Raw genomic sequence first — 18302 nt, 5'->3', positions numbered from 1 at the left:
GCTGGAGCCGTGAAGAATGCTTTTACACAAGATCACTGGCACTGCATGCACTGGCATGCAGCTGGGCTCCTCCCCTTGAAATGTCTACCAACCCCAGCTTACTGTAACAACCAGTCTTGACCGAGCAGCCGTTTGTGATAGAGTCCCCCCTCTCTTCTCCTGCCAGGTGTGAGTTATATGCAGTGATCTGTTTTTTGAGTGTCAAGTGCACTACCCCCATTGACATTTATCAGTAGTAATGCAAAGTCTATGGACTATAATGTATAGACGTCAAAAATGTGCAAAGTGGATCAGAGAATTAAAGGACGGACACACAGACGTCAATTTTGAACAGCATTCTGGTCGGCCTTCTGTTACAGCCAAAAGAGTTACAAAAATGGAGAAATAAGTGCTTGAAGGTCAGTATGTGATGGTTCACGAGCTATGTGAATGGAAAGTCAGTAAGATTACGATTGAGAAGATTTTTATTGAATGTTTGTCTTATTGCAAGGTGTGTGCGAGGTGGGTCACTGAAATGTTCAACGAAGACCAAAAACTGCAACATGTTCAAGCGGCCCATGGATTCCTGGAGCACATGCAGAACAGGTTAAGAAATTTTTGGTTTCACTTGGGGTACACTACTCATAAGGAAATGTCTCGCCAGTGGCAGCATTCAAATCCGCCAAAGCCACGAAAGTTCAGACAAACATTGTCTGCAGGAAAAATTGTTGCCATTGCAGTCTTTGACAAAAAGTGTTCCGTTGTGAGAGAATACGCCTAATGGTACAACAAAAAATGCTGCTCACTACTATGAGACTTTAAAACAACTGCACCATGTCATTCAAAATCAAAGAAGGGGAATGCTGTTGAAGGAGTATGTTCTCATCATGACAGCACTCGTACCCCGTCCTGCCCATGCAACAGCTGATCTCGTGGCCCATTCCGGATGGTACAACTTCTCTCATCATTCCCCGACAGCCCAGACTTAGACCTAGTGATTTTCTTATGTTTCCTGAGTTGAAGTCACACCTGGTGGAACACATTTCCAGACTGATAATGAGTCAAAAAGTGAGGTCGAGCGAGCACTACCCATGCAACGTGGTGGGAGAGTAGTTTGCCAAGGGTATACAAAAAATGCCACAGCGCATGCAGATGTGCTTCAATCACAATGATGATTACATTGAAAAATAGCTGAAAGTCCAGCTTTTCCATCAGTGTAAAATTCATTGTCAATGAACGCGTTTTCTATGTGAAAAAAGTTGGAGACCTTATTTTACGGACACACCTCGTACTTAGAGACTGTCCATCTGATATCCTGAATCGGTAGACTTCAAAGTCTGTACTCAGTAGTTCAAAATCACCTCCAATTAGTGTTGCATGATATGGGTATGCACATGCTATTGACTGCAGACTTTTTTTTAATGACTTAAACTGTCGCTGCAGATCAGGTGTCCAGTAAAAACTTCCAACAATTAACTTTGTTTCGCATAGACCTATTACACATGATCAATAACTTCATTGTAACACTTAAGTTCATTAGAGACAATACTTCAGTCAGTTGCGATGAACACTCCCACCCCTGTGGCATCAAAATATCTTCATGATATACATTCTACAACTTGCTAAATATCTCGGACCTTTTTTATGTTGGGTTTCCGCTAGCTCTTGATTCCAAGAATAATTTGAGCATTAGAATGTGGAGGGCAGTAAATTCAGGAATTTTGTTACAAATACTAGGGCAATTTACTGATAAAATTTTGATAGGCGAAGTTTCACCTCTTTCATTGATAGTCTGAATTTTTCTTTTGTTGTTCATCACATACAAAAGTGTTGGACGTGAAGAGTGCTGTTCAGGTGAAAACAATATCACTGGGCATTTATTAGGTTTTAAAGTAAGGCACATACAATTCCATTTTCGCTATGAAGTCGTTTAAAACCCTAATAAATAAATAAATAACCAAACGCAGGGGGCAGGAGATATTTTGCATTTGCAAGGTGGGGTACTAAGTAGAAAAGATGAGGAACCACTGTGGTAACCAAGTATAAGCAGTGAGCAGTCCAATGAAGACTTTATTTGTAGACGGTTGTATGATTAGCTGTGCAACCTAAGTATTACACCCTCACTCCCTAAGCTCTTCAATTTCAGTTGACACTTCAGAGACTGGAAGATTAGGTACAAATGACAAGTTTTTAACAGATAAAACAGTGCGCACTCATTTTAATTGGGTCTAGGTGTGGCACCTTTGATTAGTAATCAAAACACCCTCAGTCCCGGGTTTGAAATCCGTGTCGGCTTAAATTTTAATTAACAATCAGCATTGGTGTCTGAAGACTTACGGCATAAGAAGTCACCCTCATTCTGCCAATGGCCTTGTCAAAGAGGGTGGAGGAGTGGACAGAGGATCAGGACACACTCTTGCCCTTGGGGTTAGAAACTGCCCTTAACGGTGGAAGAATCAGGAATGATCAAGTACATGAGGACACAGAAGGCTATGGAAACCACTGCATTAAAGACACATAACATGTATTCCACAGAACACTTGATCTAAAATGGAAAAAGTGTCATGACGATCTCTACACTTACAAAAGAATCCAGAATAGTCCCCCATTTGGATTACCGGGAGGTGATTGCCAAAGGGGAAGTGACCAGGAGAAAAAGGTTGAATAACCAGCGAAAGGATAATGTTCCATGACTCGGGGCGTGGAATGTCAGAAGCTTGAACGTGGCTGGGAAACTAGAAAATTTGAAAAGGGAAATGCAAAGGCACAATGTAGATATGTAGCAGTCATCAAAGTCAAAGTGAAAGGGAAAGAAGACAAGGATGTATGGTCAGATGAGTGTAGGGTAATCTCAATAGCAGCAGAAAATGGTATAATCGGATTAGGATTTGTTATGAATAGGAAGGAAGGGCAGAGAGTGTGTTAATGTGAACAGATCAGTGATTGGTTTGTTCTCGTCAGAATTGACAGCAAACAAACACCAACAATGGTAGTTCAGGTATACATACTGACGTTGCAAGCTCAGGATGAAGAGATAAGTAACTGTATGAGGATAATGAAAGGGAAGTAAAGGGAGATGGAAATCTAATAGTCATGGGTGACTGGAATGCAGCTATAGGGGAAGTAGTAGAAGAATGGGTTACAGGAGAATATGGGCATGGGACAAGAAATGAAACAGGAGAAAGACTAATTGAGCTGTGCAATAAATTTAGGTAGTACTGGTCAATACTCTGTTCAAGAAACACAAGAGGAGGTTGTATACTTGGAGAAAACCGGGTGATATGAGAAGATTTTGATTAGATTACATCACGGTCAGGCAGAGATTCCAAAATCGGATACTGAACTGTAAGGGTACCCAGGAGCAGATATAGACTCAGATAACAATTTAGTAGTGATGAAGAGTAGGCTGAAGTTTTAAGAGATTATTTAGGAAGAACCAATGTGCAAAGAAGGTGGGTTATGGAAGTACTAAGGAATGCCAAACATGCTTGAAGTTCTCTACCGGGATGTATACGCTCCGGGACAACCAGGAAAAACCTGGGAACTTTTTCATCCTGTAGAAAACTGGGAAAAACTGGGAATTTTACGTTGTTTTAGTTTTCAGTTAAGTTTTTGTAGTTTTGACTGGTAAAAATTGATACTGTAACAAAGAATTTTACTTTAGCCTGTTATTGCAATTAAATACTGCAGCAGTAAAACATAAATGAGGAAAAAAAACATAAGTTGCAAAGGAAATGCGCTATTTACAGCAACAGAAGGCGGCCCACACACACAAGCGTCTGCAAACAGCAAAACGAGTCAAAGGCTTCAGAACAAAGACTATGCAATACTTCATAACAACAAACTGCTTCCGATGGGTCTTGGGTTAACATTGAGTTTGTTTGAGCAGTTGCCAGTCGGCTTATGGATGCGCAGTTGAGTCGCATACAAGCAGTACCTTCTCCTGCTTCCGGCTACTTGAAGTGCGGCTGTTAACTGTATCCAAGGTAACTAGACGTGAGCTGTATCAGCAGTAGCAATAAGCAACCAGTTGCTACCCAGAAAGAATTTTTCTGGCACACCCAAGCTGCTAGATCGCACTTGCACAGAACAGTCTGAATTTTAGTGAGATGAGGGGCAGTCTCCATGTGAACCATGCTTATTGTTTAGGGATTTTGCTGCTTTCTCTTATTTTACAGCTCTCAAGAACTAAATGGATTTCTGTGGTCTGGAGCTATAGAGTGAATTAAAATATTCACATAATTACAGAATGCTAAAATACGTTGTTAGTTTCAGTTTTCTGATTTTAATTTCCAGGGTTTTGACAGTCTGGTATTAATTGCCTTGCAGAACAGTGAAGGTATTGTTGTTGATTTGTTAAAAAAAATTGGCTTTAATTAACCTCTCCCGCAGAGGCAATCAATTTATCTGAAACACTATTGGCTAGCGTCAGCTGTTTGCAGAATTTCTAATGCACTTTTGGTACATATGAGATTATGCCATAATAAAGAACTAAACATGAGATAATGCAGTACTAGTACTCCAAGCAAATTTGCATTCTGAAAACCACACTGAAAAGTTTGTCAAGTTGGGGCCTACTTCTTTGTGAATCTGGACATATGAATGTATATGTTGTGCATTTTAGTGTTGTTTACAAAATTCTGATGTCGTGTTTCGTTTATGACATAATGTCAGATCTCTTAATGCCATATACGTACAAACATATTGTGTACCTACGTCATTGTAACTGTGCAGCCCACAGTAATGCCGTTTTCTGCTGCTCTCTGACAACTGCTGAAACGAGTTCTAACAGGTTGCAGAAAAATATTGCAATTGGTCATTTGAAAAGCGTTACTTTCAAAGTACATTTTATTTTACGCAACATGAGTTACATTACGTGTGCAAATGTGCTTTGAATTTCTTAAATCACAGAGTGTTTGATTTTCATTTAAAGCTTAACACTTTGAGAGCCCGATACTTAGAAGATTTACATGCCTGGAAGACCAGGCATTTACGTCATTACTTAAAACTTTACTGCCACATTTGTGTGATGTATCGAAGTGTACCACACATAAGACATGTTATATGTGAAAGCTTAGCTTTTCTTGTACCTGTACTACGTACATTAATTTATACCATTAACTTCTCCTATTTGTGTGTTCGCGCTACGTAATTGTTGTTGCTACACGCTGACTACATCAGATATCCTATACTCTAAATCACTACGTTTACATGTGACATATCGTCTGAAACAGAAAAACAAAATTTTGGAAACTTTTTCGCTTTCGTGTTTACATGTTAATGTCTGAAGTGGATTTGCTAGCCCAGTTAACTACAGCGCCTGAGAAACAGCAGATATAGTTTATGATTTAGTCAGCACAGTTGCTGTTTCTCTTCAATTAGACAAGGTTACAGAGCTTCAGTCTAATATTTCTATTTAGCCTTCGCTGTACAAAAAGCCACCTTGTCAATATTTAGCCGCATGGGGTAGCCGTACAATCTGAGGCACTTTGCCACGGTTCGCGCTGCTCCTCCCCCCCCCCCCCCCCCCCCCCCCATTAGAAGTTATAGTCCCCCCTCGGGCATGGGCGTGTGTGTTGTCCTTAGCGTAAGTTAGTTTAAGCTAGATTCAGTTGTGTGTAAGCCTAGGGACTGTTGACTTAATCAGTTTGGTCCCATAGGAACTTAACCACCACTCATCAATATTAGCTGAAATTTTTAAAAACAAGACAAAACCTGACATCCCATGAACGTTTTAATATCGGCTGCGTTTACATGGAAGTGAAAATAGATTGCGAAACTGGAAAACTGGCAACCAGAAGCAGATTTCCAGAATCAATTTTGAAGTGTTTACATGATCACCCAGAAGTGGTATTGGGAGATTGGTTTACAAAATCCGGTAAACGCGATGAATACCTGCTATCATCAGTTGGCGAGATCACGTGATATGAGCTATGATTGGCTTACAAAAGCACATCACATTCTCGATTTCAATGCTTTGGAAACTACTGTTGTATGTTTGGTGGAATTCGACTGTATACTTTAATAATATGAAAATATGCAGTGTATATATAGCTGCAAATCAAAGACCTTTCCAAAACGATTTCCCCCTCCCCCCCCCCTCTCCCTGGGTTCTTTTCCTAAAGTGGTGAGAGGTTCTACGCCAGTGTATAAAACTTTAACCATTCAAAAGAGTGTTAATTTTTACGATCCCGAGGGAAACTATAGTGTCCTTAACACTAAAAAAGCATATTTTCACCCAGGAGAAAGTGTATTTTTTAACTGGGAAAACCAGTAAAAACCAGGAATTTTTTTTCCTTGTCTGCGTATACATGCTGTCTAAGGCTGTAGATACAACAACTCAGCAGGCAGTACAGTTGAAGAGGAATGGACATCTCTAAAAAGCGCAGTCACAGAAGTTGGAAAGAAAAACTTGGTTACAAAGATAGTAACTGTATGGAAACCACGTGTAACAGAAAAAATGCTTCAGTTGATTCATGAAAGAAGGAAGTATAAAAATGTTCAGGAACATTGAGGAATACAGAAATACAAGCCGCTGAGGAATGAAATAAATAAGAAGTCAGGGAAGCTAAGATGACATGGTTGCATGAAAAATGAGAAGAAATAAAAAAAGAGGACTGTCGGAAGAACTGAATCAGCATGTAGGAAAGTCAAAATAAACTTCAATGAAATTAAAAGCAAGTGTGGTAACATGAATTCCACTGTTAAATGCAGAAGAGAGAGTGGATAGGTGGAAAGAGTAGATGGAAGAAGAAAAAGGAGTAAATTTAGAAGATATAGGGGATCCAGAATTAGAATCAAAATTTAAGTGAGCTTTGAAGGATTTAAGATCAAATAAGGCAAAAGGGATAGAAAACATTCCCTCAGAGTTTCTAAAGTCATTGGGAAAGTGGCAACAAATTGACTACTCACATTGGTGTGTAGAGTGTGTGACCCTGGTGACATACCATCTGACATTCGGAAAAATATCATACACACAATTCCAATGACTGCAAGAGCTGCCAAGTTCAGGAATTATCGCACAATCTGCTTAACAGCTCATGCATCGACTTTGCTGACAAGAATAATATACAGAAGAATGGAAAAGAAAATTGAGGATGTTTTTTTTTTATTTAAGTGATGATCAGTTTGGCTTTAGGAAAGATAAAGGTACCAGAGAGGCAATTCTGACTTGCTTGATGATGGAAGCAAGACTAAAGGAAAACAAGACGGCGCTCATAGGATTTGTCGGCCTGGAAGAAGTGTTTGACAGTGGTGCAAGATGTTTGAAAATCAGAGCATTTGAAATTCTGAGAAAGATAGGGGTAAGCTATAGGGATAGACTGAAGAGTGAATGATCAAGAACAAAGTCCTAGGTTTAAAGAGGGTGTAAGACAGGAATGTACAGGGTTTGTATAAAAAGTAATGAGACTGAGCTTTTGAATAAAAAATTGTTGTAGATACCACTACAACCACTTAGTACTTGTCTATGTATGACTCTGGAGAGTCAACAACCCTCTGCATGTGATATTTACATGCTTCAAATGCTGCTGCGAATGCTGAGTCCGGGTTGGCCTTCAAAGCCCTCGTTATAGCGGCTTGGAACTCCTCCAGGGTCCCATGACGGTGTCCTTTCAGGGATGCTCCCAGTTTGAGGAACAAAAAAAAAAGTCTGGCGGGGCCACATCGGGACTGTAAAGGGCTGGGGAATCATTGGTCTCCCTTTCTTGACCAGGTAGCTGGCCACCATGAAGCAGGTGGGACATAGCGCGTTGTCATAATGCAGCTTCCAGTCATTGGTGATAGCTGCCTGTACGTGATGGACCTTGGCTTTCAGTCTATTGAGCACTCTGCAATAAAAAGCAGCATTGACAGTTTGGCTTTGGGGCACACTCATGATGAGCCGCTCTCCAGACATTGAAAAACACAATTGGCAAGGCGTTCACCTTTGATTTGCTCTTGTGAGCCTTTTTTATACGTGGGGGTGCTGCGTTGTGCCATTTAGCACTCATATGCTTTGTCTGTGGGCTGTACTGAAACAACCAGGCGTAATCTTCAGTGATAATATTATCTAAGAATTCTGCATCAGCTTCAAGGCTCTGGAGATTGTTTTGGCAGGCGTGCACACGTGCTTGCTTTTGAATGCCTGACAAAATCGTTAGGACCATCTTGGCGCAGATCTTCATAATCGATACTTCTTTGTGGTGGCGATGTTGTGCACTGTCATTTTATGAAGTCCGAGGTCATCTGCTATCATCCTGACACTCATCCAATGCTCGGTGTTCAATAAAATATGCACACAGTCGATGTTTTTGTCAGTTCTGCTGGTTGACGAGCGTCTGGAGCGGTCCTCGTCCTCAAAGCTGTCCCAGCCCTCTTTAAAGCTCTTCACCCACCTGAAAATCTGGCCTTTTGGAAGGCATCATTGCTGTAGGCTTGCCGACACATATCCAACGTTTCCGTACCCGATTTTCCTAGTTTCGCACAAAGCTTTATGGCTAACCTTGATTGATCGTTTGCTGCATGTTGCGCCACAACCGACTTCTTTGGGATGTGTCCACTCAACACACGACGCTGCTGAGACAAGAGCTCTCAGGCAACTGGCACGCCGTGCGTTTTCGGCCAGACATCCCCCACCACTGATCCCCCACCCCCCCCCAGGCGAGCGCAGTACAGTCGCATCAGCAAAAAATCAGTTTAATTACTTTTTATACAAACGCTGTACTCTTTCGCTCCTACCGTTCAGTCTGTACATGGAAGAAACTATGATGGAAATATAAGAAAGGTTCAGGAGTGGGATTAAAATTCAAGACGAATGGACATCATTCACTGATGACATTGCTATCCTGAGTGAAAGCGAGGAAAAATTACTGGATCTGCTGAATGGAATGAACAGTGTAATAAGTACAGAATATGGATTGAGAGTAAATTGAAAGATGAAAGTAATGAGAAGTAGCAGAAACGAGAACAGTGAGAAACTTAACATTACGATTGATGGTCACGAAGTAGATAAAGTTAAGGAATTCCACTACCTAGGCAGCAGAATACCCATGACAGATGAAGCAAGGCGGACATCAAAAGCAGACAAGCACTGGCAGAAAGGTCATTACTGGCCAAGATAAGTCTACTAGTTTCAAACATAGTGCTTAATTTGAGGAGGAAATTTCTGAGAATGCGCGTTTGGAGCACAGCATTGTGATAGTGAAACATGGACTATAGGTAAACTGCAACAGAAAAGAATTGAAACATTTGAGATGTGCTACAGATGAATGTTGAAAATTAGATGGGACTGATAAGGTAAGGAATGAAGAGGTTCTGTACAGAATTGGAGAGAAAAGGAATATGTGGGAAACACTGACAAGGTGAAGGGACAAGGTGATAGGACATCTGTTAAGACATGAGGGAGTGACTTCCATGGTGCTAGATGGAGCTGTAGAGGGCAAAGACTGTAGAGGAAGACAGATATTTGAATACCTCCAGGAAATAATTGAGGACGTAGATTGCAAGAACTACTCTGAGATGAAGAGGATGGCACAGGAAAGGAATTTGTGACTGGCCACATCAAACCAGTGAGAAGACTGATGACTGAAATCAAAATTTTAATGATCAAGAACTGCCTCTTAGTGGTACTATTCTCAATTTTAGTCAGTCAGTCAGGCTCATGATTGCCCGTTTTGTGGAACCTTAAAATAAGATCACATGTTTTTAGATGTTCTAAAGCAAGTAAATAAAAAAAAAACACCATTTACATCTCAATTTTTTTTTATTGGCGACTTCATGTTTGATCTGCTGGGAGGATCGTAACACCAAGTCATCAATAAAAGAAATTGTGATCCAGATGATGCCCCTCTCTCTCTCTCTCTCTCTCTCTCTCTCTCTCTCTCTCTCTCTCTCTCTCTCTCCTCCCCCCCCCCCCCTCTCTCTCTCTCTCTCTCTCTCTCTCTCTCTCTCTCTTTTTTAAAAATAAGTGACCCACCCTTCACTACCTGATGGCTGCTCCTGTCCATAAAACATGCTTTTTCAAGACAAGTCGACAAAAGTGTCTCCAACGCCCAGCAGAGCAATGTAGAGATGTTGATTAATGATCATGATATAGTGATGGTGGTTGCTGAAGTTAATAAATCCAGCAAGAAGGATAGGACCGTCATTTTGCTGGCAAGAGCAAATAAGCAGTTGTCAGCATCCAAGTTAGACGATGAATGGACATAATTCAATTTCAGTACAATTATGGGCAATATTTAAATGGATTTAAATCATTCTCTGTAGAAGTATGTGCTGAGTAAGTTGATGAGGGATGGGAAGGACCCATCATGTCTTAAAGACAAATTTTGGAGAAAGCAGAGGAAGCAGATAATGTTGCACTCTTGGTTCAAAAAAGAACACACAAATGATGACAGGTAAAAGTCAGTCAGATATTTGTGCGTTTATTGAAAGATTGATGAGAGAAGTGTACAGCTACCACTGTTTTACCATAGCAAAAGATCTTGCCGAGAATCCAAGAAAATTCTGGTCCGAAGTAAAATTGCTAAGCAGGTCGAAGGCTGCTGTCCAGTCACTCATTTATAGTGTGGCAGTAAAAGACATCAAAAGGAAAGCTGAACTTTTATATTTCATGTCTAAGAAATCATTCACGTTGGACGAACGGTATAAATATACCATTGTGTCACAATCTTATAGCTTCCTGCGTGGAGAACATATTAATAGACACCCCTGGCATAGAGAAGCAACTGAAGGAGTTGTAAACAAATAAGTCACCTTGTCCAGATGGAATCCTAATTTGGTTTTACAGAGAGTATTCTACAGCACGGGCCTCTTACTTTGCTGGCTTTTATCTCGAATTTCTTGCCCATGGCAAAGTCCCAAGTGACTGGAAAAAGCACAGGTGACACCTGTACATAAGGATAAAAGAAAGACACAAAATTACAGACCAATATCGTTAGTATTTTCTTTAGATGAAAAAGGTTCTATCCACAAATTGATAAGAATTTATAAAGCATGTTTCTCATCCAAAACACAGCTTGCCCTTTTCTCACATTATATCCTGCAAACTGTGGATGAAGGGCAACAGACACATTCTATAATCCTAGATTTTTGGAAATAATTTGACGTGGTGCCCCACTGCAGACTGTTAACAAGGATAAGAGCATACTGATTAGGTTCACAGATATGTAAGTGGTTCGAAGATTTTTTTTAATAGAACCCAGTACGTTATCCACAGTGGTAAGTGTTCATGAGAGGCAAGGGTGTCATCAGGAGTGCTCCAGGGAAGTATGATAGGACCACTCTTATTCTGTGTACGCATAAATGCTGCAACGGACAGAGTGAACAGCAATCTGTAGCTGTTCGCTGATGATACTGTGGCGTACTGGAAGGTGTCTTCATTGAATGACTGCAGAAGGATGCAGAATGACTTAGACAAAATTGCTAGTTTATGTGGTGAATGGCAGCTTGCCCTACATACAGAGTATTGCAAGTTAATGAAGATGAGTTGGAAAAACAATTGTGTAATTTTAAAATTGCGCTTCTTGACGTAGCCACATAGTTTAAAAATCTAGGTTTACAGTTGCAAAGCAGCATGAAATAGAACGTGTGTGTGTGTAAGGATGATAGCAGGGAAACTGATTGCTTGACTTCAGTTTATTGGCAGAATTTTAAGAAAGTGTGGTTCATCTGTAAAGGAGGCTGGTGTATAGAACAATAGTTTGATCAGTGCTTCAGTACTGCTCAAGTGTTTGGGATCCCCAAGAGATTAAAGGAAAACATCAAAACAGTTCAAAAGTGTGATGTTAGATTTTTTACCGGCCAATTCGAACATGACATGAGTGTTAGAGAGATCCTTTGTGAACTGAAATGGGAATCCCTGGAGGGAAGTATGTTGTTCTAATGGAACAATATTGAGAAAATTTTAGAGGACCAGCATTTGAAGCTGACAAGAGAATCATTACACTGCCACCAATGTACATTTCATGTAAGCACCACCAAGATAAGATGACCAAATTTAGGGCTCATACTGAGGCATGTAGGCAGTCATTTTTCTCTCTCTCTCTATTTGTGTGTGGAACAGGAAAGCAAATGGCAGATAGTGGTGCAAGCTACATCCTGCCATGCACCAGTGTTTTTACTGAGGTGACACCACCCAAGGGGACATCAGTGTTGAGCTATAAGCAAACCTCATGGCTTGTGAGATAGATGTCAAACATCTTCTATGACTTGCTGAGTGCCCTGCAGAACATCTGCATAGTGTGTCCAGCAGAGAATCTTGCTTAGGATGCACTGTTTTCTCTACAAAAGGAAGATAAATAGGTGGTTTGCATGCTGACTCAGGAACAGTAAATGGCTTGAAGCATTTGTATAAGGTGATTAGCAACAGCCAATAAATATTATGTAAGGTTCATGGTGCCCAGACAGTCTGAAAATATAGCTTTATTCCATGACCGGTTTTGATCTCAGATCATCAGTGTCAGTACTTTAAATTTTGTGAATGTGTTAGAAATTCATAGTGTTATCCCCTATAATCTATTAAGAAATGCTTACTTTTCCTGATAACCTATTAAGAAGTTCTCACTTCTAACATGGCTTCACCTTCCTTTCCAATTTCCATCCCTAGTAAGTCCAACATCATTTCTCTGGGACAGCTACCTGTAATGTGAAAAACAATCCAGACCTTATCATCTTTCCCATGGGCAATGGTTCTGTTACTGTGGTCATGATTCATACTGCCTGTGTGGTTGAGGGTCCCCATCAAATTTCCAACACCTGTGCATACAAACCTTCCAACTGTGATCCCATCCCAACAGTCCACACGACATGATGTTCAGCAGCTCCTCAATGCCTTGGAACCATCCCAAAACATGATATGAATCAGTCTCCTTCCTCACAACTGCAACCCCCTGCACTCTCTGTCTACCTACTCCCCAAACCCAATCCAAATCACCACCTTTGTTGACCAACACATCCAAACTATTGTGTGTAACCTCCCATCTTACATTCAAGAAACAGCTCACTTCCTTCATTGCCTTACCACAGTTACTGTCCCGTTTTTACCAGGCTCCCTTGTTTGTCACTGTGCATGAAAATTCCTCTTAACACCACCATCCCTCATGCTCGTTGGCTTGCAGCCAAGGAACACCTTCTCCAGTGTCCTCCTGATACCAAACACATCACCTCTTTCCTAATCCTTCTAGCCAGTCACACTATGACCCACAATTAATTCACTTTGAAGGCCAAATTTATAAACAAATCTATGTTTCTGCTGTGAGTACTTACATGGCACTATCTAATATCAAACACATTTATAGGTCTTCTGGAGGAACCTTTCTTATACAATCAACACCTGAAACCATTTATGTGATTCAGATACGTTGATGACATTGTCATGATCAGGACACGTGGAAAAGACAACCTTCAGTCTTTCTTCATAACCTCAATACCTACTCCCAGATCCACTTCACCTGGTCCTTCATAACTCAATGAGGCTTGCAGAGACGCTATCCGTGCTCGACGACGTGCTTTACGCACCTTTCGCCGCCATCCTACGCTGGCGAATTGTATTCATTTCAAACGACTCCAAGCGCAATGTCATAGAGTCATCGAAGACAGCAAAAAAGCTTGTTGGGCCTCTTTCACAAGCTCCTTCAACAGTTTTACTCCCTCTTCTGTCGTCTGGGGTGGCCTGCACCGGCTGTCGGGCATTAAGGCCCACTCCTCGATACCTGGCCTGACTTCAGGGAATGAGGTACTTATGGACCCTGTGGATGTCTCCAACGCCTTCGGCCGCTTTTTCGCGGAGGTTTCAAGCTTCGCCCATTACCATTCTGCCTTCCTTCCCAGAAAAGAGGCAGAAGAGGCAGAAGAGGCTTGGCAACCTTCCTTCCACTCGCTGAATCTGGAAGATTATAATGCCCCCTTTACCATGCAGGAACTCGAACATGCACTTGCACTGTCCCGGTCCTCTGCTCCGGGGCCAGATGCCATTCACATTCAGATGCTGGCACACCTTTCTCCGGCAGGCAAATGCTTTCTTCTTCGTACCTATAATCATGTCTGGACCGAAGGTCAGGTCCCCATGCGTTGGCGTGAGGCCATCGTTGTTCCCATACCCAAACCCAGGAAGGATAGACACCTTCCTTCTAGTTACCACCCCATTTCTCTTACAAGCTGTGTCTGTAAGGTGATGGAGCGCATGGTTAACGCTCGGTTGGTTTGGATTCTTGAATCTCGACGGCTACTTACCAATGTTCAATGCGGCTTTCATCGATGCCGCTTGTGACCTTGTCAACGTTTATCATGAACAACTTTTTGCGCAAGCGCCAAATGGTAGCTGTGTTCTTCGATTTGGAGAAGGCTTATGATACCTGTTGGAGAGGAGATATCCTCCACACTATGCACAGGTGGGGCCTACGTGGTCGCCTGCCCCATTTTATTGATTAATTTTTAACAGATCGAATGTTTAGGGTATGTGTGGGTTCCATATTGTCAGACGTCTTCCTCCATGAGAAGGAGTGCCTCAGGGCTCCGTTTTGAGCATAGCCCTTTTTGCCATAGCGATCAATCCAATTATGGATTGCATTCCACCTAATGTCTCTGGCTCTCTTTTCGTCGATGACTTCGCGATCTACTGCAGTGCCCAGAGAACATGCCTCCTGGGGCGCTGCCTTCAGCGTTGTCTTGAGAGCCTATACTCATGGAGTGTGGCTAATGGCTTCCGGTTCTCTGAAGAGAAACACGGTTTGCATCAACTTTTGGCGATATAAAGCATTCCTTCCACCATCCTTACATCTCGGTCCCGTTGTTCTCCCATTCGTGAAGACAATGAAGTTTTTAGGGCTCACACTGGACAGGAAACTATGTTGGTCTCCGCATGTCTCTCATTTGGCTGCCCGTTGTACACGTTCCCTTAGTGTCCTCCGTGTTCTTAGTGGTTCATCTTGGGGAGCGGATCGCACTGTCCTGCTTCGCTTATATCGGTCCATAGTCCGATCAAAGCTGGATTATGGGAGCCTCGTCTGCTCGGCCATCCCTCTTACGCCGTCTCAACTCCATCCATCATCGGGGGTTACGTCTTGCGACCGGATCATTCTCTACTAGTCCCGTCGAGAGTCTTTTTGCTGAAGCTGCCGAATTACCATTGACCTACTGGCGTGACGTACGGCTTTGTTGGTATGCCTGCCGGTTGTTGTAAATGCCCGACCACCCCTTTCTTCGACGATTCTCTTGACCGTCAGTATGGGTTGTGTGTGTCTGCCCTGCTGCCCCCTGGAGTCCGCTTTCGTCGCCTGCTTCAACAATTGGATTTTGCCCTCCCTACCACCTTCAGAGAGGGTGAGAGCCCAACACCACCTTGGCTCCAGGCTCCGGTTCACATTCACCTTGACCTCTGCTCGCTCCCGAAGGAGGGTACTCCGGATGCAGTGTATTGCTCACGGGTTTGTCGAACTTCGTGCGCGACTCGCCAGTAACACCTTTATTTACACTGACGGGTCCAAAACTGACAATGGTGTCGGCTGTGCCTTTGTCGTCGGGGACGTCACCTTTACATACCGGTTCCTCGACCAGTGTTCCCGCTTTACGGCCGAGCTTTTTGCTCTTTATCAGGCCGTTAAGTATGTCCGCCGCCACCGCCATTCTCCGTATGTACTCTGCTCTGATTCACTCGGTACTCTTCAGAGCCTTGGAGCTCCATATCCGGTCCATCCCTTGGTGCAACGGATCCAGCAATCCCTCCATTCTTTTGCTGATGATGGCTCTCGTGTTAGCTTTATGTGGGTTCCAGGCCATGTAGGAGTGCCTGGGAATGAGGCTGCTGATGCTGCAGCCAAGGCTGCAGTCCTCCTGCCTCGGCCAGACTGCCTTTGTGTCCCATCGTCTGACATAAGTGGGGTTGTTTGTAAGAGGTTTGTGTCATTATGGTGGGATACTTGGTCGTCACTTCAAGAAAATAAGCTCCGGGCCATAAAACCATTCCCAACAGCTTGGACAACCTCCTCCCGACCCTCTCGGCGAGAAGAGGTCATTTTGGCCAGGTTGCGGATTGGGCATTGCTGGTTAGCCACCGCTACCTGCTATCCGGTGACCCTGCCCTGCAGTGCCCTTGTGGTCCTGCATTGACAGTGCGCCATGTTTTATTGTCGTGTCCCTGTTTTAATTCAATCTCGTGTTGTCTTGTCTCTCCCATCTACCTTACAGGAAATTTTAGCTGATGACGCTCGAGCAGCTGCTCACGTTCTTCGTTTTATTACTTTGATGGACTTGTCCAAAGACATCTAACTGTTTTAACTATTTTATCTGCGTCTTTGTAAGAACTTTCTGGTGTCCCCCCCCCCCCCCCCCTCCCCCTCCTCTTGAGTTTTACGCGATTATATGTGCATTTACATTTGTGACTGGCTGCTATTGACCTTAGTAGTTGAGCGCCACAAAAAAAAAAAAAGATTTGTACACTTCTTTCCTTCCATTGCCAGGAAATGTACCCCTTTCCTCTTCTAGTGGATTTTTTTCAGTGTGACTGAGTGAGTGTAGTGGATAGTTGACATGTGCACACGTTCACTCTGTTGTCATGTGATTGTGCACCCATGCCCCTTTAGTAGTGAGTCTGAGGCCTCCACGGTATTATAGGGGTCACGCCAGGCAATGGTATTAACATTTGCTCAGCAGTTTTCACTTTTTTCTTTCTTTCTTTCTTTTTTATATTCCCACTTAAATTGCTGCAGTGTTGAAAGTAATATTAATGAGAAAGGTAGATCAGTATCAGACACTGCCTATAATAAAGAAGAAAATGTTTTGTGTGTCTGTAACTGGCAACATTTAACCAATATCAAATAAATTTTATGGTGTATCATAGAACGAAAATTATCGTCTTTAATTATGCTCTTGAAAGACAACAGAAGGAACAGGTAGTTATCAAAATGAATCTGTTGCTGGAGTAGATTGTGCACTGTTTTGAAAGTTGCTGAATATTAAAACTGTATGGCAGATGGTACTCAAACCCGGAAACTTGCCTTTCGCGGACAATGCTTTTAATGACTAAGCTATCCGGGCATTACTGGTGTTCTGCTCTCACAACTTGACTTTTGCTGGTACCTATCTCCTAGTTTTGGAATGTTGCTTATATTCTCTTGCATACTAAGCAAGACTATCATTGCTGAAGAAATGATGTTGTGGAGAAATGACTTACGACAGAAGCTTGGTTAGAGCCTAGTTGAGCACATTGTTTTAATCCAGCAAGAAGGTTTTAAGGTGAGGTAGATGTAATTCCAGTTTTAGCATCCAGGATCCATTCAGTTGCTGCTCTCTTCTTGTAGTACTGAACTTTACATCATAAGAGCTCTGCATTACTCTTTTTTTTTTATTCCAAAACAAGATGGAATGCTGTATAACAACACACACTAATTTGAACAGATTCTCTTTTGTCTATTTAACACTACACAGATGGAGTAGTTATACAGTGGATAGTAAGTGCTGCAACATATTACTTATCAAACCAGAGAACTTTAATACTATTTACTTTTAGTAATTGCACCTCTGTTCATGTAATGTGAGCAGCAGAAACAAACTAAATAACTATAGAGTAATGGAAAACTTACTTGCTTTCAGTATGCTTCAATAATTATCATTACATCATTGCTAACTTGTTAGTATTGGAGAGAGCTTTATAACAGTCATTTGTGAGCTGACTCTTGATATAATTTTTGACATGTGGAAGGTATAATACTACTTGGACACAGTCTCCTGAACAGACTATGTGATTGTACACCACAGTTAGCCTGTGCTTGCAAAGTGCTTTTCTTGTTTCTGAGTTGAATACACAACTGTAGGTATCTGATTTTTGAGAATTAGGTCACATTCCCTTTATTCCGTGATGCATGATGGCATGTTTGATAATTCAAAGATCAGTTCATTATTCGTGGTTGCTTCAGTCTTTTTGTGGCATACTAAAGGTGAAGAAATAGCTTGTTACTGTGGGTACATCACTGTTTCATGTTACTATTTTTATGTTGTACAGCTTTCCTCCTAAGTTACATCTATTTCTGTTTCTGCTGTCAATATTGTGAGAAAGCTTGTAGTGGATAATGTTGTTCTCTGTTTACATCTAGAGTTTAGACATAATGAGATAATTTGTGTGTGTGCGCGTTGCGTTTACTGCAATTTTTATGCTAACATTTAAAGATTGCAGGTATGTGGTCTGTAAATATTCTGTGTCGTTTTTCCCCCACGACATTTGTTATTGGCAAAGCAAAATTATCAGAATCCAGGTGCAACATCAGAACTTCTGCCTGGTCACAAAATTAGGTCTGAGGTTTTAGTGTGGAGTCAACTTCATATTTTTACTTGAGAAATATTCAGTGTGT

At 41.9% G+C, this 18302-nt stretch overlaps 1 protein-coding gene across 5 annotated transcripts in view; it reads left to right on the top strand.

Moving 5' to 3' along the window:
* Window positions 1-18302, top strand: part of LOC126176938 (uncharacterized) — a 101772-nt gene that overhangs the window by 29758 nt on the left and 53712 nt on the right. The gene's annotated exons all lie outside the window — the stretch shown is intronic.

This window comes from Schistocerca cancellata, chromosome 3, assembly GCF_023864275.1.
Source record: "Schistocerca cancellata isolate TAMUIC-IGC-003103 chromosome 3, iqSchCanc2.1, whole genome shotgun sequence".
Lineage (NCBI taxonomy): Eukaryota > Metazoa > Arthropoda > Insecta > Orthoptera > Acrididae > Schistocerca > Schistocerca cancellata.
This window is presented reverse-complemented; position numbering and strand designations above follow the sequence as displayed.